Below are 25496 nucleotides of genomic sequence, written 5' to 3'. Positions count from 1 at the left end.
AGGTTACACCTGAATTTTCTTGTCTTTTGACATTCTACCATCCTGAAAAAAATATTATTAACCATAATAAAAAATAATAAAAAATGTGTCAATAAAACTCCCTTTGGAGTGCTCCGTATAAAATCTGGATTGAGATGTAAACTTTGGATAGCAAATAGAAGCTGCTTTATTAGTTTGTGATAAATTATTATTATCACCTTGATCAGATATCGGGTCAGCAAAGCTTGTTTCTGACTTCACAAAATGTCACTTTAGAGTTGAGTTGGAAAACAGTTGGAAACTACTAGGTCCACATGAACTAGAGAATGAGAGGCCTTTCTTTAGAACATCATTCTGGTTCTCTGTTAATTGTACAGAGGATAGATTAAACATCCCTTTTTCTGAGGTGGTTAATATTCCCAGCGCTGCCCTCTGCATTTTGACTGAGGTCTCCTCTCTCGTTCCTCTTCTAGTGGGAAATATCTTTTTTGGCCTTTCGGAGTCTCCTGCTCTTTCCTCTCTGAATCTCACTGTGATTTCCCCCTTTCTCTGGATGTTTGATCTTTCTTTTTTATTACAAAGGCATTATGCTGTTTGGTTATTTGTATCCTGCCTTAAAGCTGTATTGTTTGAAGTTACAGACTAAATAAAAGCCACGATTTATTTACCCCAATATATGTCTCGCTGGTTATATCTCTGCACTTGTCTTCAATATATGGTTTTTGAGGGATAGATGGGGAGCCAACGATCCTGTTGATCAGTTATTCCCTTGCAGGGCCAGTATATATTGGTGTGCAGGGACCTCCATTTTCTTATCCGTCCCTGTTTGTAGTTACATGCGCCTAGGGTCAGTTTATGCGGGGTTTGTATGCTACCATCTCAGCATCACAGCCAACAACAATTGGTTAACCCCTTATAGTGGTAAACTGCAAGTGTGTACCTGTGTGTATACACTCAAATTTTGGGATTATCTGACCTTATGTTGTGATTTTTTTTACATGATACACTACATGTTGCCTTTAATTTATCAACACTCCTACATTACTATTAATTGTGGCGAGGCATTATATGACATCTTTCTAGGCTTTTTCATGTTTATGTAGCACATAATTCAGTAGACATTATGACCTACCAGAAGCAGCCTTTTTGGCCATGTGTAACGCTGTGCTCACCACGGACAAGGAGGGACCCCGAAACTGAGGTGAGAAGAGTAACACCTGCACCCACAGCTATGGGGACATGCCTGGAAAGTGGAAAATAGGCGTCTGGAACCATACGGGAGTATAAGATAAAGTAAGATACTCGCCGGACGAGAAGGGAGGTTCCAGAAGATAGTTGGTACCGAGAGCCTGGGGTCCAGAGCCGGGAGGTAGATCAGGATCCGTAAGCAGAGGAAAGAGGTCGGAAAGTTCAGGAGGTCAGGATACTTGCCAAAAGTCGACGTCCAGAGCGGATCCACAGCCAAGCCGGTTCGGTACACAAAAGATCACTAGAAAAGACAAAGGGACAAGAGCTAAGGCAGGCACGACCGTGGTTAACACTGGTCATACAGAACTAATCTCAGCCAACAAAGAAATGGCTGAGCAGTGTATATATAAGAAGGGAGACCAGTGGGAAGAGGGGGAGGAATGGAGGCGCGATCCCATGGGAGACAGGGATAGGAGGAAATATTGCCCCAGCTGATTTGCCTGACGCGCGGCTTGTGAGCGGTGCACGCGCATCAGGCGTGTGCCCCGTGCGGGGGAGATGCGCGCGGCCTAAGCTGGGGCTGGGAGTCCCTCTTGCGGGAGGAGACGGAGGCGCGCGAACGTGCGCGTGCATGCGCGCTTCCAGTGGCAGCCGCGGGCGCCAGGGAAGGGGAAGGAGAGGACTGCTCTCGGCAGAGCTCCTGTGGAGCAGGAGCAGGAGAGATCGCCGGGTGAGTTGTGGCCTGGCGGGACCCCTCTTGGGGAGAGATGTTCCTCAGGGTCTTACACCATGATACTATAGGCCACGGGCACCTGCACTTCTGTTTTTTTCATCGTGCTGATCTTTTTGGTCCTATTTGGACCAACTTATCTGCACAGTAATCATTGTGCGGATTATATAGCATATCTCGTGCTATTTCTAGACCCCCAACAGGGTATCAGCACAACGTACTATTTTCTTTTTCAGTTCTAATACTCACACTCCAAGTCTGGATCCATTGTATTTTAATTAACATTGAAGCATTGCAATAAACAACATACAGTACAGTACATCCCCTGTATCTCCCTGCCCTGAGTGTAATCTGTTTAAAACCCCCTCCCCCCTAATGTTTCTGTTAAATCTCTCTGCCTGTGTTGCTGTGAGTGCAGTTTATGTAAATGTGAGGAGGGGGAGTGGGTTATAACCCCACCTCCTTGACTGTGATCTGTATAAAGCCCCCTCCCCCCTAATGTTTCTGTTAAATCTCCCTGCCTGTATTGCTGTGAGTGCAGTGTATGTAAATGTGGGGAGTAGTCTGCGGGGATGAAGCTGTGTGGTCCCACTTCTGTGGGGGCACCGCCGACCCGTAGGTGCGGGGATGATGATGTGTGGTCCCACTTCTGTGGGCACCGCAGACCCGTAGTGAGCACCCGTGAGTTCCCCAGACCCCCGTGGGAACCACCCGAGGCCCCGCAGACACCTGTGGGTCTGACCCGGGGCTCCCAGACATCCTTGGGCCTACCGTGGGGACCCAATTGTGGCCCACGGTGACCCAAGGAGACCACCTGGGGGCCATGGTGCTGGTGGGATCCACCAGCAGGCCTCCAGAACCTGTTTGAAAAGGGCTGCTGGTACCCTGTAGGTCTGTCCAGGTGCCCCGCCAGCCCACCGGGGACTCGCGTGGGGCTGCGTTATGAACCCTGTTTGTAAAATAATAAATCATGTATTTATGAGGGGGCACAGGGGGCGGGTAATGTATTTAATAAATAGAATGATGTTTATTGTGGGTCACTGTTGTTTTTATTGTGGGAACTGGGGGTGGGGGTGGGGTGTTTCCCCAACGGTATGTGGGTAGGCCTCCCTTGTGGGTACTGGGTGAGGGTGGTTAGGCCTCACGGGGGGGGTTAGTGTGGGAGGGTATGTAGGCATCCCGAGTGGTGGGTGAGGGTGGGTTAACCCCTTAATGACTGTAGCGGTTAATAACCGCTATGGTGATTAAGGGGTTAGGGGACATTACTTTGGATGTTTTAATTTTTGTGTCTGTTTTGCAGAAGCGGAGGGGCCATGGCCAGGATGGGGGGGTAACGGTATGTGGGTAGGGGGTGAGGGTGGTTAGACCTCACAGTATGCACATCGGGTCCCCCCCCCCTCCCCACATTTACATACACTGCACTCACAGCAATACAGGCAGGGAGATTTAATGGAAACATTAGGGGGGAGGGGGCTTTAAACAGATTACACTCAAGGCAGGGAGATACAGGGGATGTACTGTACTGTACTGTATGTTGTTTATTGCAATGCTTCAATGTGTGTACAGTATAATGTTTTTTACAATTAGATAGATGTAATCCTTGGTATTGTAAGGGTTAGCTTTGGTTTTAAATTGTGTTTTCTGGTTGGTACTTATATATTGATTTTTGTTTACTTGATTGGTTAAAATAGTTGACTTGTTTGGAGTTATCTGTATTTTGCTTGCAATGATATGTTCACATTCATTTGCAGAATGTATATGGTGCATAGATTTTATGCATCATAAATACAATGTAAATGCAATGTATGGATTGGAATGTGAGGTTTTTCTTTGTCATTTGATGATTTAGATTGTAAGATCAGTTAGGATTATTAAAGGAAATTCATTGTAATGTAGTGTGTCTGTATGGAGAAGTGTTATTTGTAGGACAGTATGGTTCATCATGTGTGTGTATATACTGTGTGTGTATATATATATATATATATATATATATATATATATATATATATATATATATATATATATATATATATATATAAATATATATATATATATATATATGTATAGGGATTGTTGATATATATATATATATATATATATATATTTGTTTATCTTCATGTATTTATTTAGATTTATTTATTTATTGTGCTGCTGCTGTGTGTGAATTTTTTTTATAGTGGGTAGTGGGTATGGGTGTGGTTATTTACACGGGATCCCCCTCCCCACATTTATATACAGTACAGTACACTGCAGTCAGAAACACAGGCAGGGAGATTTAACCATGGCAGGGAGAATGCTCCATACCCCTGAGGAAGTGACGTCAGCAGTCACGAAACGCGCGTAGGGTGGAGCTTAGCTGCACGCATTGCTACGTGCCAGTACCAGTTGAGGAGGTTGCTGTTGGAAGTGACGTCATCTGAGGTGGACCTGGCGCTCCAAATTGCGGCCGCGAGGAGGAGATACACGCAGGATCCAGCCTCCACACACACCACAGTTCAGCCCCTCATGCTTGCGGACGGCACATTGTAAATCGTGCAGTTAGATCATCTAGCATGTGAGTGCATCAAATGTTGGTCTTTTTATTGTTTTATTAAATTGTACTGTACCACACTATTTGGCATTTTATCTTTTGTATACCATTTGGCAAATCGGCCAATTGTGGAGCGGGAGCATCACCAGTGGGGAACCCTGTGAGAGACACAAACCTCCGGTCTAAAGATACCTTTCAAGGCCTGCATATACCCAACTAGATGTAAGTATCTAGCAGCTGTGTGGATGAGGCTTCAATTCACAAGAGATACTGCGCAATGGTCTCCTGTTCTCTTTGATTACAGATAATCGAATATCGGAAGGAAATCAGGAGGCGAGACTGTGGACATTTACCAACTAGTTCTCCAAAGCAGGACTATTGTATCAGGTTCACGCACTTGATAGTGCGCCAAGGACTTTGCTCTCTATACTAACAAGGGAGATTTAACCGACACAATAGGGGGAGGGGGGCTTACACAGATTAGTCAAAGCAGGGAAGCTTAGCAGACACAATAGGGGGAGGGGTTTTTACATAGATTACAGTCAAGGCAGGGAAGTTTAACACACACAATAGGGGGAGGGGGTCTTACACAGGTTACAGTCAAGGCAGGAGGTTTAACACACACATTAAAAATATGTATTTAATGTATTTATTGTTTATTCTGCCTTAACCCTTCATTGCCTTACTGGCTATCAGCTATGGTAATGAAGCAGCATTTCTGTATTTTTAATAATATTGTGCAGGAGCAGGGAGTCCCCTGAGCATTAATTTCTGGCTCAGGGAACCCCCTGCTCACTGTACAATATTATTAAAAATACAGAAATGCTGCTTCATTACCATAGCACATAGCCGCAAAGGTAAAGAACGATTCTTTATTGATGTGTGTGTTTTATTCATACTGTAGATGTGCAGAGGGTCTCCGGAGCAGAAACGTTTTTGTTTTAGGTCGGGAAGCAGGGGGTCCCCGGACCTGAAACCAACGCGGTTCAGCTCCGGAGACCCCCTGCACATCTACACTATGAATAAAAATGTATTTTAAATGTATTTATTTATATTCATTTATTTATTTATGTAGATTTATTTATTTATTTTTTGGGCAGCTGCTGTGTGTGAGTTTTTTTATTGTGGGTAGTGGGGGTTGGTGAAGGGGGTATTAGCCCCAATGATGGTTGTTTAGGGCTTGCGGGGGGTAGCGGGAGGCCTTAACCCCTTCATGACCGTAGCGGTATTAACTGCTATGGCCGTGAAGGGGTTAAGTGCACCCGCAACCCCCCCGCAATTCCTAAGCTCACACCAAGGGCCAAATACCCCCTTCACCCACCCCCGCTACCCACAATAAAGCGGGCACGGTGGGTTAACCCCTTCATTGCCTTAGCGGCTATCAGCTATGGTAATGAAGCAGCATTTCTGTATTTTTAATAATATTGTGCAGGAGCAGGGGGTCCCCTGAGCATTAATTTCTGGCTCAGGGAACCCCCTGCTCACTGTACAATATTATTAAAATACAGAAATGCTGCTTCGTTACCATAGCACATAGCCGCTAAGGTAAGGAACGAGTGTTTATTTATATATGTGTTTTATTTATACTGTACATGTGCAGAGGGTCTCCGGAGCAGAAACGTTTTTTTTTTAAGTCCGGGGACCCCCTGCTTCCCGAGATACAGGCCCCTTTAGGGGGTGCCGGTATCCCTCTGCTTTGTTTACATGTCGCGGTAACGTGATCGGGACCTTTAAATGCAGAGGGATACCGGCACCTCATAAAGGGGCCTGTATCTCGGGGAGCAGGGGGTCCCCGGACCTGAAACCAATGCGGTTCAGCTCCGGAGACCCCCTGCACATCTACACTATGAATAAAAATGTATTTTAAATCATTTTTAATGTGCCGATGTTTGCGCAGAGAGAGCAGCGGTTCTCTCTCTGCTGCAAACACATCTCGCCAGGGGACGGCCTATAGTATCATTGATGTGCATATACAGTACTGTATGTGTATGCTAGGGGTTATAGGGGTTGTTGTTATACAGTATATACTGTATATATACAGTATATACTGCATTACAATTCATGAATTTCTCGACTTCAAAGACAACAGATCGCAAACGCCCCCATGCGTTTTTACACGGCATTGCAGTATTGCAGCCAGCGGGAATAAAATGCTTAAATCACGGGCGCGATATAACGCTATATACCCCGGGAGAAAACGACACAAAACTGCAGATAACCGGAAATAATCCGAAATAATAAATAAATCCGAAATAAATAATCCGAAATTCGCGGAGCTAGCCAAGTAAGAATAAAGTTGGTCGGTAGTGTACTGACTCTGTGACCAAAGTCTACCCCACCATGTGTGTGAAAAAAACAAAAAAAACATTGTTTTTTTTAAATGGCTGCTCAGAAAAATAAAAAGTCTAAATATACACCTTATAAGAACTACAAACTCAACAAGTGGTCTGTCCACCAAGAATACACCTGATACCGGCGAAAGGGAGGGCAACATGTGGTGTACCTATAATGAACTCGGCCACATGCAAGACTGTCCCTTCCTGTCCCACATGGATACGAATGCCCAGAAATACAACGCACATACAAAACACCCCTAGGATTGTGGAGCTGCCTGCACTCTGTGTGCACAGAAAAGACAGGTCTCTATGACCACAAATATGATTGGTGGCAGAAAGAGCAGGACCAGCTAAACGCCAAATATTTCTGCCAGCTAATGAAACTGCAAGAAAAGCATGGTGTATACAGTGAAACTGCTGATGTTTCAGACAAAGAACAAGACCCTAGACGATGGAGTCATCCAAAGAAAAAGGCGGAAAAAGAAAAAGTAACGAGGTTCTCAGATTACCATGGAAGTTGTAGACATGTCTGAAGATGACAATGTGACATAAGAAGGGATAATGTCTTTCAGCCTAGAGTGAATGGAAGATTCATCACAGGAATGGTGGAATCTCCAGAGGGCTCACCTGAAGAGTGTCTGTCCAGTTCGGACAGTGAGAAACTCTCATGAAACATTACCAGGGAATTGGAGCTGGAACCAATAAGTGACGATTCCTTGACCAGCACTGAAGATGCACTGCACACTGCCAGGCATGATTGTGTCTCCTGACGAAGCCGTCACTAAGAACGGCAAAATGCGTAGAGCGTGACCCTCAGTGTGTGATCTGGAAAGAGAGAACCTGCTGGGAAGTCCCGTGACGTCAACTTCGATCGGCGGAGGAACCAGAAGTGACGTATCAGCTCCTAGTAGAGACGCAGGACGGAGACTTGTGGCTGCAGCGGCGGTGTGACGGGATCCCGAGATCGCTACTCGGCTACCATCTGTACCCCACTACCCATGCTGTTACCCATTTGGAATCCTTTAAGCCTCCCATTTTATCAGTGTTGGATAAATTGCTTTGGTTACTTTTTATCTGGGCTCTGTGTTTCTCTTCTGGAATCTACACTACCTCCTATTTTTGCGCCCATTTTTTGCTATTGGATATTTTTTGCTGTTGGACATTGCTGATATCATTTGGTGTGTCACTATAGCCATATTGAGAGCTTTCCTATTACTGTGTTTTGTTTTAATAATACTGCACCATGGTAGTTTTATATATTTTTTCCTAGGTATTTTCGCTCCCATGGTTTTTCGTTTGTATGATTGTGATCTCCTCTGTGAACAATTGGAAGAGAAGATATAAGGTAATTCCAAGCTACAGAGGGGTTTGCTCACGCTTGCCTTTGACTGTGCAACTGTGAAGATCATGGAGCGTTGTTTACGTAGTGACTTAGAAGACCTGACGACAGCTTAAGATGGCGAATGGTATTATTACCGCCATGGTTTAGAAACAGACCCGCTCAGATGAAGCTATTGCTGACTTGCATCAGAAGCATATGGAAACTCAAAAGCAGTCCTAGCATCTTAGTGTAGAGCTTTCTCAGTAGTCTGTCAATCTCGGTGCAGAGCTTGGATACTTTTGAAAGGAGTTTGACAGCCTCAGTACAGAGCTTAATGTCTCTCAGATAGAGATTTGCAATCTCCGTGCCCAGCGTAAAGTCTCCCAGAGAGAGTTTCACAGTCTAGGTACCGAGCAGGAGATCTTCCAGAAAGAGGTCCATCCTCTCAATTTAGAGCTGGAGGTCTCTCGCCAGGAGGTTAACAGTCTCCGGACAGAGTTGGACATATCACAGAATGATATGAATGATAGACTTGGTAAAATGGAAAGAGAAGCTTGAGTGAAGTGTCCTCCAAGAAGGTGAGGAAGGTAAGCACGTCATGGAAAAACTGTGCTTGGGAAAAGTCTCGCTTGAGCGACTAAAGCTCTGATTTCAAGCACCTTCTTGAAGAAATACTGGTTACCTGGAGAAAGGGCTCCAATCCCAGCGTGACTGGGAGTTCTCTCCCTCCACCCATTCTCATTCGAGCCACAAGTACATCTCTAGTGATAGTGGAGGGATGGGCTTCAGCCATGCCTAGACAGAGCTACCCACAAACAGGGGAGGCATTTGACAGGTTCTTCTCCGCTGTCTAAATAGAGCTCTCAATAGAAAGCCTGTATCTGGCTGATGAGTTCAGCAGGGAGCTGGTTAATTGAAGCTACAGACAATTGGTCACAAATTTAAATGCCCGTTTTCGCGCCAAAAGGTAATGACGTAGACACGCCCAAAATGCGTGATGACGTCACCAACCCGTCGGAACGGCCCCCACATCTCCCACAATGTCTAATAATCAGAGACCAGAGTCTCCGCCCCTCCCCCCCCCCGGGCCCACAGCGCTCATGGAGGGAGCATCATAGTGTCCAGGGCCTGCCCGTTGATCCCACGGCGAGCACGGAGACAGAAGATTTCGTTCGCCGCGTCATCACCATAGGTAACTCCCTGGCAGGCCCCAGGCTAGACCTCCCCCCCGGCTCTGGGACCTAGTGAGTGATGGGGAAAGTGATCTCCCATACAAGGACAGAATGGCCAATGGGAGCATGCAACAAGGGGCAAGCATGCCCCCACGTCATCACCTGTTGCTGAGTAGAAAACCTGGTACACATGATATGATTTAAACTACACATTTTATTATACAATTGTAGCCCTGGTAAGAAATTGGGCTATATGTCTTTCCTCCTACTGGTGTGAGTCCTGCTAAGGGCAGGCCGCCAGTAGTTATTATGGGTTTCCCCCGCTTCAAGCCCTGCCCTGAGTGGTGGAGGTAGGCTCCTGACTCTGTGTCTAAGGCAAGAGACACAGGGGAGGGGCCTGCTGACATCATGATGGGCAGGGCTGTCTCAATTTAGTTGCCTGTTCCTGTCAGTGACAGTTAGTTGAATTCTGTCCTGGGTTCAGAGAGGAGTGTGTTCCAGGAGAGTGATGTATCACAATTGGAGGAACTCAGGCCGGACCTGAGTAGAGATTATAGAACTGTGGTGGACCAGTGCCCCTCACCCTGCCTAGGGGGTGAGGGAAGAGCTATCCCCACCCTGAGTGTCTGTACCTTGGGGTGGTGGCAGGGAACAGGGAGAGTCCCAGACAGCCCATCCTGAAGGGGGACAGTCTGGAGGAGGGAAGGACCTACTGTACCTGAGTACTGCTACTGCTGTATGCTGTGTGCTGCTGTGTGAAATAAAGGAACTGTTGCTGCTTTTATCAAAGACTGAGACTGAAATCTCTCACTCCATTGAGGGGGCTTCTCTGGAAAGATTTCACCCTACCCTGACAGGGCTTGCCAGAGATGGAGGCGCTGTATCACCACTAAGAAACGAAGGCAAGAACCCCAGAAACCTGTCCCTGTTGTCCCCCATACCATCGCGGGAGACTTAGGCCCTCCTGTTGCCAGCAGGTATGCACCACCAAGACACATGTAATCAGCCCTCAGTACACCCTAGGGGTCCGATCTGCGACCGGGGGGGGGGGGGGGGGGGTCTATGGGTTACACAATATTGTTTAAAAATCTCCTATTATCATAAATCACATTATTGATCATATATGATATAGATTAAAACTGTCAACAGACATACCTAAGTCTCCAAAGAAACTGGTTAATACATGTATATGAAAATAAAAGAATTATATCTCTTATCTACTACTTGTGTATTCATTATTTATTTTATTGTAATAGTTCTTAAAGAATCCAATCAACCATGAATTCCTTATAGTTAGAAGAAAGAACATAGTATAATATAATGTAATATAATATGAACATACATATAATAAAGAAAAGATTGGTCAAACATAGAAACATCATGCATGAAATATCATTTTGTAATATTATAATAAACCAATGATAACTTGATCTTTAACTTTACTTGAATATAAACAGTAGAGAGTAGAATGGATGATGCCATTACACTTTCAGGAACACGAGGAATTAGTTAGTCATTTTATTCATACATCACTACAACAGACATATTAGTCGAACTTATAAAGCAATATTTGCAAAATATGGAGCATATGCAAAATATGCCAGGTGTACAAAAGTATAAAATATACCAAATATACCAATTATGCAAAAGATCCCTTTTTAGTTTTAAAATCCTTCAACAATCCCTTATTCAAATTCAAAATCCATCCTTTAAGATTATCAAAATAACTAGAGAGGATGTATTCATAAACATAAATAACGGATATAGAAATAATAATAACAGTTTATAGTAACAGTTCATTCTCCCAAGAAATGTACAAGATTCCACTCTATATTCATACCATGAGGTGATTTAGTATTTAACATGAAAATCCATTTGGATTCCAAGCAATCTAGGAGTTTAACCATATCCGCACCCCGCTCTCTAGGTATAACTTTATCGATAGCTAAAAAGCTAAAGTTCTCAATTCCTCCTTTATTACACTCAGTAAAATGTTTCGCCACAGGGTGTGACAGATCACCTTTCTTTATGACTCGAATGTGCTCTTGTATCCTTAATCTTAGCATTCTTGTAGTTCTGCCTACGTATCTCATTCCACAGCCACAACTGGTATGAATAAAAATCCAGTATCCTTTCTACAGTATAATGCAATGTGATACAAAGTAGGAAAAACCCTTTTGCAAGCCTTGACAATAATAATGATTAGAGTATACTTATATACTTATAGGGGATTTAGCATTGAACTGTGGTCCAAGGACCATATGTATATCCCACCGCATAGAAATAAACCTCTAATACAGTGCAAATGTCCAGCAATAAATGGAATGAAACTCACAAATAGATGAATAGAATGATAACTCTTTCCTATTTTTGGCATAATAAATTGTTTTTTATTATCAACCTCTTCGCTCTTTCATTTTGGTGGTGCAAAGTTTTTTGGCTTTATGCCAAATCTTTCTCTACTACTTTATAAGGCATACACTACCACGGGCACCTGTTTTCAGACATACAGATATGGCCTGCGCAGAGTCTTCCATAGGTAAAGACATTCACTATGCTATCTGCCAGATATGTGCTGAACTGCAAACAAACACAGAATTTTCTCTAGCATATTCATGTGAAAATTCAGGTGTGAATAACAACACAAAGAGTTGCTTTGAGTTAAATGGGATGTATATTGATTATATCTTGATGATATCTTCCACACAAAATGATTGATGTCCGTGCTTTTGTTGAGTGGAGCCAGAGAAACAGCAGGACATATCTGTATACATCACCTAGTCTTTTTAATTCCTCTCACACTGTATCAAATAAATCCAGTCCAAATGGATCTTTTAGTTGTTGACATTGCAAAATCTGTCATTTTATGAGACCTATGGTATAAACATGTTTCAATTGGGAGAGAATATAAAACATGCTGAAATTATCACATTTATAAATTGAAATAGATTTTATTTAATCTATTATCTAAAATGTGAATTCTGAAAATGGTACTGTATGTAGGCAGAACCATACACCCCCTTAGGGATAGAAAAATGAAACATGCAAGACTTATAAGAAAGAGGGATGTTATGCACCCAGTCGCCAAACATTTTCATGAGTGTCCTTATGGAAATAATGATAGTTTTTCTTTTACAGCTATAGAACATGTCCCAGTACCTATACGAGAAGTGATAGGCTTAAACTTTTGAGCAGTCTCGAAGTATACGATATTGGATCTTTACCTTAAAAGCTCTCATTCCAAAGTGGCTAAATACGAAATGGAACCTTAGCCATTTTCTTTAAGAATTTAAATATACATATTAAAGTAATAATGCAAACATGGAGATACTTTGTCATATGATTGGATAATAGACTGGGTACTCTGTATTGTTGGAATGATTAGGAAGTATATATATATATGTAACCCATATTCCCCCCCCCCCGGTCGCAGATTGGACCTCTAGGGTGTAGTGAGGGCAGATTACGTGTATGTTGGTGGTGCATACCTGTGAGGAACATGAGAGCCTGAGTCTCCCGCGTTGGTATTGGGGATAACAGGGACAGGCTTCTGGGGTATATGCCTTCATCTTTAGTGGTGGTGGTGCAGCGCCTCCATCTCTGGCGAAAACCTAGGGAATAGGCTGGAATCCTCCCAGAGAAGCCCTGGTCCCAGGGCGAGAGATTCCAATCTCACACACAGTCTCTTTTTATATAAAACAACAATGTCTTTATTGTCCTTGTATTTGTGTAAATAGGTGAACAAAAAGGCGCGAACAGCTATATATGAAATAATAATAGTGGTGTAAATGATAAAATAAATATAAGTGATGACCAAAAAACCCACAGCTCAAACCTCACTGGTGGGACCTGTTTCACGGGTTCCAGAGTTTAGAAGTATCTCAGAACATCCAGGGGGAGCATATATTGGGTTGAGAAAACAAAACAAGATACACAAATATAAGTGCAGACGTAATGCAATCAGTGAATAAATGTGGCAGTGTCTTGGCTCATATAGCTGTACTACTCACAGGACTAAAGTGTATATATAAGCAGTTGGCAAATAGGGTTGCCACCCTTGATGGTATAAAGGCACCGGACCCCTTATCGATACTCCGTCAGCATAAACCGCATGTATAAAGAGAGAGAGAAAACTACATAGTGCGATCAATAATATAAACTTTATAAAAAATGAATGGGTAAAAAATGCGCACTTACAATGTGCTAATATAATAAAAGCATTGGTCACAAATTGTGAGTAGGAGTTGTCCCGAGCAGCTCACCGCCTCCCTGGGTCATCAGGCTGAATGCCACGGCACTGTATCCACGATCGGAGCCTCCCTCTGTGCGCCCGTCTGATCCTCTGACGTCACGGCTGCAGGTTAGGTTCAGCTACGGGTCGCCTCCAAGACCAAAATAGGTCTGCTGGTTTCCTCTACGCGTTTCGCCCAGCACCAGAAACTGTTCACGGCTTCGTCAGGAGAATAATGAGTAGCATGCTAGTGGCTGTTTAAATATCCCCCCCCCCGGTTGCAGATTGGACCTCTAGGGTGTAGTGAGGGCGGATTACATGTATGTTGGTGGTGCATACCTGTGAGGAACAGGAGGGCCTGAGTCTCCCGCGTTGGTATTGGGGATAACAGGGACAGGCTTCTGGGGTATATGCCTTCATCTTTAGTGGTGGTGGTGCAGCGCCTCCATCTCTGGCAAAAACCTAGGGAATAGGCTGGAATCCTCCCAGAGAAGCCCTGGTCCCAGGGCGAGAGATTCCAATCTCACACACAGTCTCTTTTTAAATAAAACAGCAATGTCTTTATTGTCCTTGTAACAATGATACAGCACACAGCAGCAGCAGCAGTTCGTGTACAGGTGCTTCCAAATGTACAGGTCTATTCCTCCACTCCTCTCCTCCAGGCTGTACCCTAGCAGGATGGGCTGTTTGGGGCTTCAATACTGTCACGTTAGCTTGTGACAAGTTGTAATTTACACCAAAACTATATATAAATATATATATACCTGGGTTTGAACTGGGACGAGACTTAAGATATAATAAAGTGATTTTATTCCTTGATAAAGGTGAACACAGCAAATATGTACAAATAACAGGCAAAATATAGACACTTAGGTAAAGATTATGGCAAGAAAGCCATCAGGATTAGAGACTGGCCACTTCTCCCATATTTTAGTTGACATCACAGCAAAACAGGCAGGATACATGCATGCATGAAGATCATTTACATGAAGAACAATGAAGAACTTTGCATGAACAACATGAACAACCATGGGTAAAAGGTGGTTCTGACTTATATATCATTTTAACCCCCTCTTTCCCAGATACGGCGCCGTGCCGTCTAGCAAAAGTCCCTTTGAAGCTTTTGAAGCTCATTTTGGACTTCCAGCTTGGGGTAGCCCCCCCATCAATAAACCCTTTGAAGCAGGGTGGACATTTGTCATGTTCACTCCTGCAGGAAACCTTGGTGTGTAAGTGTGAGTTACCACGTTTACATAAAACATCCTCTTCCCTGCTCATTATCATAACGGGGGGGTTGCAGTCTTTCAGAACTCAACCAAAATGTCATATTTACTGCAAATCATTGCATAATTTCCGTTCCGTAATACACACAGTCAGGTGAGATATATTAATACAATCCTTGACACCTGACGCTCGCAGGCATTTAGCAGCCATTACATATACAGTGTTTAGACTCCAAAAGATGGGCTACATCCAACGGATACACATATGTAATTCTTATCATGTTCAGCCAAGGACATCTCATAATATTCTTATATTTAATAAGGTCACCCATTCAGATATCCTGTTTGGGGTAGCCCACCCCTACCCCCATCAATAAAACCTTTTGAAGTAGGCTTGTAGCTTTTCGCATAACCAACTAGGTAATTACCTGTTGATCCTTCCTGGGTCTTGCATAAACAATTAGGGCATTACCTTTTGCTCACTGGTGCTATGTGTCACACCTAAGCCCAGACCTTCTTAATCAGAGGCCTTTGTTAGTGTGAGTTATAATGTTCACAATCCACACTAGCTGCCTGCAAACAGGTATTAACATACTGTACACTAAAAAAAACCCTTCTGCTTTTCACATTCAACTTCAATTAAGCCTTTTGAAGTCCAGATTCTCTGAAAAGACACAATACCGGGGTATTTTCTTAAGCTGTAGCTTATTAACCCCTTAAGTCCCAGTGTGTGTGTTATGCAGACACTGATTAACCAGACATTACAATGGAACAGGGGAAAATACATTTTCATGTTATAACAAGGGTTAAATCACATTTCTGGGCCTCAGCCCAGTTAACCCCTTGTCTCCCTGGTGAGGTTAGAGGGGGGCCCTTGGGGGGTAACCCCGTTAATCCCGGGCCAAACCCTCACTACCGTCACAAATACCCCAACCCCCACCTCCAGGATGTACTCTCTGGGTGAGGGTAGATCTCTTCCCCCCTCACCCCCTCAGCAGGGTGAGGGGCATTGGTCCACAGCACTACAGTGCTATCAGCTCTAATCAAGGTGCTGAGCGTCTCCTCTCCTGTCTCCTTCTAACTCCCAGACCATCTCCTCTCTGCTCCAGCACCCTCTGTTCCCAGGACAGAACAGAGTTGAACTCCAACAGACTAGACTTCACTCCTCAGCTCCCAGGACACAACTCTCTGCTGAACTCCCAGCACATAACTAACTGTCACTTACAGGAACAGCCCACTCAATTTAGACAGCCCCACCCCTCATGATGTCACCAGGACCTCCCCTCTGTCTCAGGCCTGCAGACAGAGTCAGGGGCCTGCCTCTATCACTCAAGGCAGGGCTTGATGTGGGGGAAAACCCCATAATAACTACTGGCGGCCTGCCCTTAACAGGACTTACACCAGTAGGAGAAAGATATATAGCCCCCATTTCTTACCGGGGCTACACTCTCCCTCAGGTGGAATCCAATGGTCCCCACTTGGACCTAACTTTAGCAGCACCATCCTGCGGTGAACAAACCTAGTAAACAAAACACATTGCAATGTATGATACTTCTTGAGCCAACCACCAGGTGGCGTACAACAGTACGGTTACTCCCAACGGGGAGAACCCTTAATGATAATGCTTTGGATCAGGCTTCCGTACCTTCCTCCCATTATGGTCAGTTATGGTAATGTAGTAGGGTTGCACCGACCCAGACTCCGGCCGGTATATTACACTGTGCATATATATGCACCGACCCACACTCCAGACCTGGACTACCTCACTGACCTTATCTTCATTGTGGTAACCCGCCTTACCAAACTTCGTTCTCATTCTTCATTCTTGTACGGCCTCTCTGAGCCAACTACTGTATCTCTGTTCTCCTCTATTTCCCTCATTATGGGTTCAGGTACATAAGGGTACTCATACCCATGGGACTGCCTATACCTGGACACTATGGCTCTGTCTGCTCTGCTCAATCTGGTTAGCTTTCTAGGACCCGCCCTGCTTGGCAGTACCCAAAACTCCGGTTCTGCAGGAGCAATGTCATCATACAATATACTAGGCCCCTTAGGCATGAGGAGTTTTTGCTCTATCTCCTGGTATCTGTGCTCTAACTCATCTGCCACCTCCTGGGGAGTATAGGCCCACCAATGATCAACTATGTTGTTCCTGACTAACTGGAACTTGGTGCGGTCCATGCCCTTGTGGTAACCCATGAACAGGGGTGCCCACCACTTGTCACAGTGCTCGTACTCGGACACTGCACTAGAGGTACCTGTCTGTGACTCAACTTGTGATGATACACCGGAAGTGACCGCCTCAGTAGTGTGCGAGCGACTGCGTCTACCTCATGCGTTGATGTGGATGGTGGGGTTCATTTTGGAAACCACCTTGCTTACAGGCCCTGCCTCCGCAGTAGTGTTGGACCCTCGGGCCCTCCCTCTAAACACAGGAGAAAATGACATGGGGTTAGGCACACGTATCACAGCATCATACAGTACTTCCCCATCAGATCCCTCATCACTTAGATCCCAATCCCTCAAATCCTTGGAGTACTTGGGGTTCTTACTTAACTTAGCCCCGCTAGGTCCCGGTGTCCTGACTCGTGACCGGGCAGGGGCAGTGGCCAGGGCAAGGGCGCTAGGGGCTGGGGCTGGGGCAATGTCCGTTTCAATGTCCAGCAAGCGGGTGATACCGCGACCACTGGGCACTTTCTTGCTTGCCCTCTCCAGCGTGCTTCGTGCTCCTCGGTGAACGCCGGGGCGGTCAAGGTTGGCAAGGGCAGCCGCCATGGCGGCTCCTCAGGCTGCAAAGATGGCTACCGGTCCTCCGTGCCAGCTGGAACCGGAAGTGTCATCATTGTTGCCGCCCGTGGAATCTCCATCCGCTCCGTGGTCACGCACCGGAAGTGCGTCGAAGACCGGAAGGGGCGGTGGTGGATCATCGGGTCCGCAGATGGGTAAGTAGGCCGTGAACCTCTCCGTCTCATCCTCTGCAGGATCCTTCTTTGCCTGGCGGGAGTAAGGGGGTGGTGGAGTCTCCTTACCGCTCCGCTGCCGGCGGATGACATCTGGTTCCTCCGGAGCCGTCTCGGATCCCGTCTCCGCCGCACTGGGAGTCACCACGGCCGTGGGACTTCTACGGGCCTCAGGCCGCACCAGCGCTTGCCGTCGGTGGGTGTCCGGACTCGTCTTCTCCCTCTCTCCGGTAAGTGGACTGCCATCTTTATTACAGCTGGGGTGGTTCGCCGGTAGGCGCATCGCCACCGATGAAACGCCATCTTCTTCCTCCGAAGACGACTTGGTCGGATCCTCCGCGAGGGAGTCACCTGGGTCTTTTGCTGCCCCGTCAGTGGGTAGTGGTACGAAACTGGCCCGCTCCGGTACCTCCACTGCGGTTGCGCTCTTCTCCGCCGGAGTTTCTCTCGGCTCGATTGTTGACTGGGCCTTTGTTCCCACCTCAGCAGTGGTGCAGGGAACTAGAGCAGCCTCGTCCGCTGTCTCCGCCACCTCCGTTAGTGTTCCCGGAAAGGCACCCCGAGGGGTCTTTATCATGGGCCACGGTTCGTTAAGCCAGAGGTAGTACGTGCCACATTGAGGGCATCGTGCTTTAGTGCTTGCGGCCGGTCCGGGTGTCCTGCAGTGGACGCACAGGCACCGGAGATACTCTCGGCCCTCGATCTCCACCACCAGGAAGCCTCCTGGGAGTTGGAAGATTGCGGTGCTCAGTTCAGACATTATTAGCTCAGGGGTGGACCAGTTCAACGTTTCAGCTCCTTGCTCTTCGAATGCCAGACAGAAGTGAAGTTCCTCGCTCTCACTTCCTGTCCCTCCCTTCACTGGGGAGGACGCTCCTGATTGACTCTCCTTGTGCCCCCTCCCTCTGGTGGAAACAAGAGGAGGGGCACTCATTCTCTCAGTGTGATGTGGCCTTGTCTGTTGGCCAGTCACAGCACAGGTAGGTGGGCTTTCGGCTTTCGCGCCGCTCCGCTCCTTTTGCAGGGGATCGGGGTTTGGCGCCAAACCCATGCACATCTCCCTCCACATTTCTCTGGCAGTCTCTTTGCACGCTTCACGTGCGCGATCCAGTATTGGCGGCAGTCGCCATTTTAGTCCGGCTCCTAACTGCTGGGCCGTGGATGGCGCTGCTGTCGCCATTTTGGACTCTTTCTTGCTCCGCGGAGCACATGTAGGGACGGCTGCCATCTTTGATGAGCCCTCCAAATGTATATCACTGCTATTCTCAGTGTCTAGTGCAAAACTCGTTCCTAGACACTGACTATACTATACTGTTCACTAAACGCTCTCTGCATACTCTCTCTCTGTGCTTTTTCTGACTGTTTGCCCACTGATATGATGTGGCATACCCCAGGCAAGGCAGAACTCCTTCTCTGTGCACCGCACTCGCTGACGGTTCCTACAAGTACTCTGTGGTGTGTTATGTATGGGTGCTGGCTAGTGTACCCGGGCATCTCCCTAAGGTACGGGCGTCTCCTACTTTTGGCCACTCATAGTGCGTGCCCTGGGCCATGGTCCCTGGACAAGTTAACAGGCTAACCCCCCAGTTGCCTCACACTATCTGCCTCAAGGGACTAGGACAGCTATAGCCACACACCCATCTTACAACACCCTCTTAGGGCACCCAGGGCGTACTGTGCGGGAATCCACGCTCCCCTGACTACCCCTGGTATTACATGCACTACTCTCTCCGGTACTTGCACGGAAGGTGCTCTTCCTGCTCTGCCTTGCTGAAATCCTGTCCTATTCTGGATCTCAGCAGCGCCTCCAAATGTAACCCATATCCCCCCCCCCGGTTGCAGATTGGACCTCTAGGGTGTAGTGAGGGCGGATTACATGTATGTTGGTGGTGCATACCTGTGAGGAACAGGAGGGCCTGAGTCTCCCGCGTTGGTATTGGGGATAACAGGGACAGGCTTCTGGGGTATATGCCTTCATCTTTAGTGGTGGTGGTGCAGCGCCTCCATCTCTGGCAAAAACCTAGGGAATAGGCTGGAATCCTCCCAGAGAAGCCCTGGTCCCAGGGCGAGAGATTCCAATCTCACACACAGTCTCTTTTTAAATAAAACAGCAATGTCTTTATTGTCCTTGTAACAATGATACAGCACACAGCAGCAGCAGCAGTTCATGTACAGCAGTGCTTCCAAATGTACAGGTCTATTCCTCCACTTCTCTCCTCCAGGCTGTACCCTAGCAGGATGGGCTGTTTGGGGCTTCAATACCCCAACCCCCACCTCCAGGATGTATTCTCTGGGTGAGGGTAGATCTCTTCACCCCTCACCCCCTCAGCAGGGTGAGGGGCATTGGTCCACAGCACTACAGTGCTATCAGCTCTAATCAAGGTGCTGAGAGTCTCCTCTCCTGTCTCCTTCTAACTCCCAGACCATCTCCTCTGCTCCAGCACCCTCTGTTCCCAGGACAGAACAGAGTTGAACTCCAACAGACTAGACTTCACTCCTCAGCTCCCAGGACACAATTCTCTGCTGAACTCCCAGGACATAACTCTCTGCTGAACTCCCAGGACATAACTAACCGTCACTTACAGGAACAGCCCACTCAATTTAGACAGCCCCACCCCTCATGATGTTACCAGGACCTCCCCTCTGTCTCAGGCTTGCAGACAGAGTCAGGGGCCTGCCTCTATCACTCAAGGCAGGGCTTGATGGGGGGGGGGGGGAAACCCCATGATAACTACTGGCGGCCTGCCCTTAACAGGACTTACACCAGTAGGAGAAAGATATATAGCCCCCATTTCTTACCGGGGCTACATATATATATCAAAATGGGGCAGCCGGCACTCCCAATTCCATAAACAGTTTGCAGTGCATGTCCTATACCAATAGTAAGAGAAAAGTAATCCACTCCAGCAGGAGCAGACACAAGACAGCACTCAAAGGTAAGTAAGAAAACTTGTATTAAAAAATAAACATAGCACAAACATGACCAAAGTTTCGGTCCTTGTGGGACCTTCCTCAGGGTAATGCTTGAGACTAATGGCCAGTGGATCCCTTAAATACCCCCATATCCTCACCAAAATGACTCAACCAGAGTAGCTGATTGGCCGTGCATCAAGTCCCATGATCAGACCCAAAGTCACTGATGTCGCACTATGCCTGTCATCAACACAGCCACATGATCCACAGGGATCAGAGATGTGTATGCAGTACCATCAGGCCACCACTGAGTTGTGTATGCAGTACCATCAGGCCGCCACTGCGAGGGAAGAGAGTGTCCTCCGTAACCATGGTGCCGTGACGCCGTGGTCCATCGAAGAGGACTCAACGGCTTAGCGATACGCACATTCGCGGCCCCATCACCACTTAGGCAGTGCAGCATCTCACACAGTGGGGAGATACGTGCTCGATCCCTCACATCCTGGCAATCATGATGGTGGATATAGTATCTGACTGCACATCAGTGGGAACACTTATATAGAAATAAGGTGCAGTAATAACCGGGACATCAGGGGGATCTCCATGGGTACTATGAAATTGCAGAAAGTGAGAAACAAACGTGAAAAAAACTATAAGGAGAAATAAAAGCAGAGCAGAATTCAGGCATAGTGCGACATCAGCGACTTTGGGTCTGATCATGGGACTTGATGCACGGCCAATCAGCTACTCTGGTTGAGTCATTTTGGGGGGGATATGGGGCTATTTAAGGGATCCACTGGCCATAATTCTCAAGCACCACCCTGAGGAAGGTCCCACGAGGACCGATACGTTGGTCATGTTTGTGCTATGTTTATTTTTTAATACAAGTTTTCTTACTTACCTTTGAGTGCTGTCTGTGTCTGCTCCTGCTGGAGTGGATTATCTACTGTATCATTCTCTCTCATTCTCATTCTCTCTCTCTCTCTCTCTCTCTCTCTCTCTCTCTCTCTCTCTCTCTCTCTCTGTCCTCTCCTCACACTGATGATACCCATCAAGGTTGAAACATGTCTGTGGGTGGGTTTACTGGCTTTGCATCTGTAATAGGACCTTGAGATAAAAGGTGGCACTGTGTGCTCATTTGCATGTCATTTCCCAGAATCCCTTGCTGCAGTGGAAGTGCTGGGTGATAATGGTGAAAGACAGGGTTGCAGACCTGTCTAAGACATGCAAATGAACATACAGGAATATTTACAGTTGCTACTGTATATGCTTTACTGTGGAGGGTTTTTGTCACTTTTTTACCCTCCATAACCTTAAATAGTGTGGTATATATATATATATATATATATATATATACTGCACCGACACACTTTATTCGAGCAAATACCCAGTATGTACCTGGCAGATACCTGGAATACGCCGCTCCTCACCTCTGACAAGCCCCGTTGCGTTTGCCTTCCCAGCCTGGGTTCATGCCTGGCTGACGGGCGGCTGATCTGTTAAATGATAATGATTAGGATTTAATAGGCTGCAATGCTTCGCGTGTCTACCAGATGGCATAAATTCATGAATTGTAATGCAGTATATATATATATACTGTGCAGTATTGCAGCCAGCGGGAATAAAATGCTTCAATCCCTGCCTGGAAAATAACCCAATGCACTCGGGCAGAAAACAGTCACAAACCTCAATACACCCGGGTATACCCGAATTCGTGGGACTAGCCGAGCTCGAATAAAGTGTGTCGCCAGTGTATATATATATATATAAAAATAAAAACATACACAGATCATATTATATATTGTCTGCATTTGTAGATTCCGTATCATTATATATATGGAATATGAGTCCATTTGTATGTTTACTTGTTCTTCTGTTCTATCAACTTTTTTATATATTGATTACAATTAATATATAGTTTTATATATGTATATTTAGAAAAATTGGTAAATTGTTGGTATTATTATGTTGACAATGATATTTCAGCATATTTTAGTTGGTTATAAAGGAAACTCTTTTGATAGATGTATGATTTTATGTTCTGTGTAGTGGGTGTACCCTTGGGGTACTATAACTATTGATGCTGCTGTCACCTGTGAGGCTAACAAGAGGCATGAACCTCCGCCACTGGGAGCCTGGGGTATACTTACACATGGTGCAGCGCCTCCACTGATGAGGGATCCCAACGTGGTGGGAGTGTGCCCTCACCAGAACAACCATACAGTAAATACACACAATGGGAATAAACAGTATTTACTGAGCATGTACGGTAACTTCAGTGAAACTCTCATTGCATAACATAAATACATCATTACATCATATGGATTACATTGCATCACCCTGAATGCATACCATCCCATCAGCCCACATGTCCATCATTACATCACCCATAGTCCTTGGTGTACCAATGTGCTTGGGCACTTATCCCTTGAGTGTCCACAAACAATAAAGTGAGTATGAGGGATAGCGCTTCCCTGTGTTGGGGCCCGGTGGTGCAATTAATATACTACCTCCCTGATCATAGTCCTGATCAGGATAATCCTTAGGCTAAGGCCCCGGTAACGCCGCTGTAACGCGTGCCTGCGAGATTGGCGGCGCGTTCAGCCGATTCCCCGGTCTGCAGCTCACTGCAGGCAGAGAGACCGGGGGGGGCGTGGCGGGGGAGTGACGGGGCGCAGCCATGACGTCACCCGGCAGGTTCGCCCTTATTGGCTGAACTGCCGGTGGGCGTGCCTAATCGCTCGACGCGAGTCCTGCTCTCAATTCTATTGAGAGCAGGAGCAACTCTCGCCCGAGCGCTGCGGCCCCCCCTCGCAGCGGGCCCGGCGCCATTGAGGGGAGGGCTCTCGTCCGTGCAGCGTCCGCCACAGCGGACGCTGTTGTAGGCAGCGAGGGTAAGGCCTAAGTAATCAGCAACTCCGCAACTTGGTCCCACGGCGCGATGCGCTGCTCTTTGCAGGAATGATCACACCATCTGACTCCTCCGTGGAGGGATCCCCAGCCGGATGATCCTTTAAGAACAGTCTCTGCTATGGAGTCAGATATCCTTTCAGATATCAAGCTGCACTGGCATTCATGCAATGTCCTGCAGCATCTCTCTCTCTATAAGTATATTGAAGGAGTCCCTAGCTTAAGGCCTTTCCCTATCTCATGCACTTAATTCTCTACAGTGTCTCAGGGGACTAACTGGGCCCTGGGGGATTACATCTGGCCTAGTCCCTGAATGCAGAAGATCTCTTACTGTAGATTCTGTCTGATCCCAGACTCTGACAGTTCACCACCTGCAGCTGGCACCAGTGATATCACATACACTGTGTATACTATAGAAAGCAACCCCCCCTTCGCACTGAGGGGCCTTCCCTGAAACAGCCAAAGTGAACTACTCTGACTGTACTGCAAAACAACACTGTTGAAACTTAGCTATCCTGCTCAGCTAAAGTGGCAGTATCCCTATCTGGGGTCTGTCCCTAGCTGCAGCAACTCACTGGTGACTCAGGGCTAGCTGGGGTCTGGGGAGGTTACTCTGGCCTAGTGCATTGGTCACTGACCCTGCACACCACCTCCCCTCTCTGCCTCCCATCCCTGAGTGACTTCCTTCCTGCAAGCCTGCTAATATCTCTAACTAGATCCTTCCCTTAACAGGAGGATTCTTCAGCCCTATTGGCTAAGCTAAAACATCTGACTGCCTGCAGCTATGCCTCCTGGGAACTGTAGTTCCCAAGGAGGCTGTTGCCTATGGAGAACACATGGGCGCCTCTCTAATGGCCGCCTACCTTTTCCTGTCTGCGCCTGCGCTATCCGAATGGCCTCCGCGCCACTTTTCTTTGTATGCGCAACATCTAGAGGACCTTCCTGCCTCACTAACTTCTCCTGCGCTTTGTCTGCCGCTTCTAAGATGGCCGCCGCAACTCCCGGCACTCTGCTGCGCATGCGTGACCATTTTGCCACACACAAGATGGCCGCCGCACTCGTACACTCATGCGCGAGCGGTCGCACACATACGGTCAACTCCAACATGGCGGCACCGCCATCCGGGAGAGTGGAGAGCCGCCGGAGTCTCCTGGCGCCTCTTGCTGCCAGCTATCTCGCTGCACCGCCTTCACTGACCGTGCGGCACCTAAAGGGAGAAATGGCGGCTTACGGGGAAGCATACCATAGCCGGGCACCCGCGCTGGTAAGGGGACCAGGTCTATATGTGTATTCAACTATTTATGTATAAGTATGTCTTTATTATTGTCCTTTTTGCAGAAGCATTTTGTTCCTACACAAACTTAGACTTATGTGATGTACAGTACAGTATGAGAGTCCTTCCTTGTGTGTTTATATTTATTTGGGCTGGTATATTATGTACAGTAGGCTGCATTGTGGTTGCTCATTTTACGTGTCGTAAATTAAGTATTTTTATACTTGCTTGTGTAGCCCCACTACTTTTTGACAGTTTTTTTATGTATCAACTATTGTAGGTATTATTTTTACATTATGGCTATTAGAATAATATTACACTAATAATTAGTGTTTTCCAATTATATTTATTAATAGAAAATGTACATTCTGTATTTCTGTTTTAATTTCAGTTGTATCAATCACATATTCAACATGAGGGTTGCATCAAAAATATTTGCAAAAAATGATGTGATATTTATGAAGTCTTTTGAAGGTTTACTTTTTAGCACTAAACTTTTCATGCACAAAACAATGCATAATGAAATCTTAGCACATAGGCCCCCAGAGTTGAAATTGGCGGAACATTTTGGCACACATTCTCTGTTTATATATTTTGGCTCACAGAAAAACTGTATCTTATGGGACCTTATTCTTTGATAAATCTCATGTTTTTGCTTCTGTTTTGCTGCTACGACAGACTTTGATACACTACGTACTATGTAGCAAATGTACTGTATAACGATATT

General features: G+C 46.3%; 1 protein-coding gene across 7 annotated transcripts in view; it reads left to right on the top strand.

Moving 5' to 3' along the window:
- The window catches only part of ADCY1 (adenylate cyclase 1), a 747796-nt gene that overhangs the window by 72770 nt on the left and 649530 nt on the right, over window positions 1-25496 (top strand). The window lies entirely within an intron of this gene.

Source organism: Ascaphus truei, chromosome 2, assembly GCF_040206685.1.
Source record: "Ascaphus truei isolate aAscTru1 chromosome 2, aAscTru1.hap1, whole genome shotgun sequence".
NCBI classification, from domain to species: domain Eukaryota; kingdom Metazoa; phylum Chordata; class Amphibia; order Anura; family Ascaphidae; genus Ascaphus; species Ascaphus truei.
Note: the sequence above shows the minus strand (reverse complement) of the source record. Positions and strands in the feature narration are given on the sequence as shown.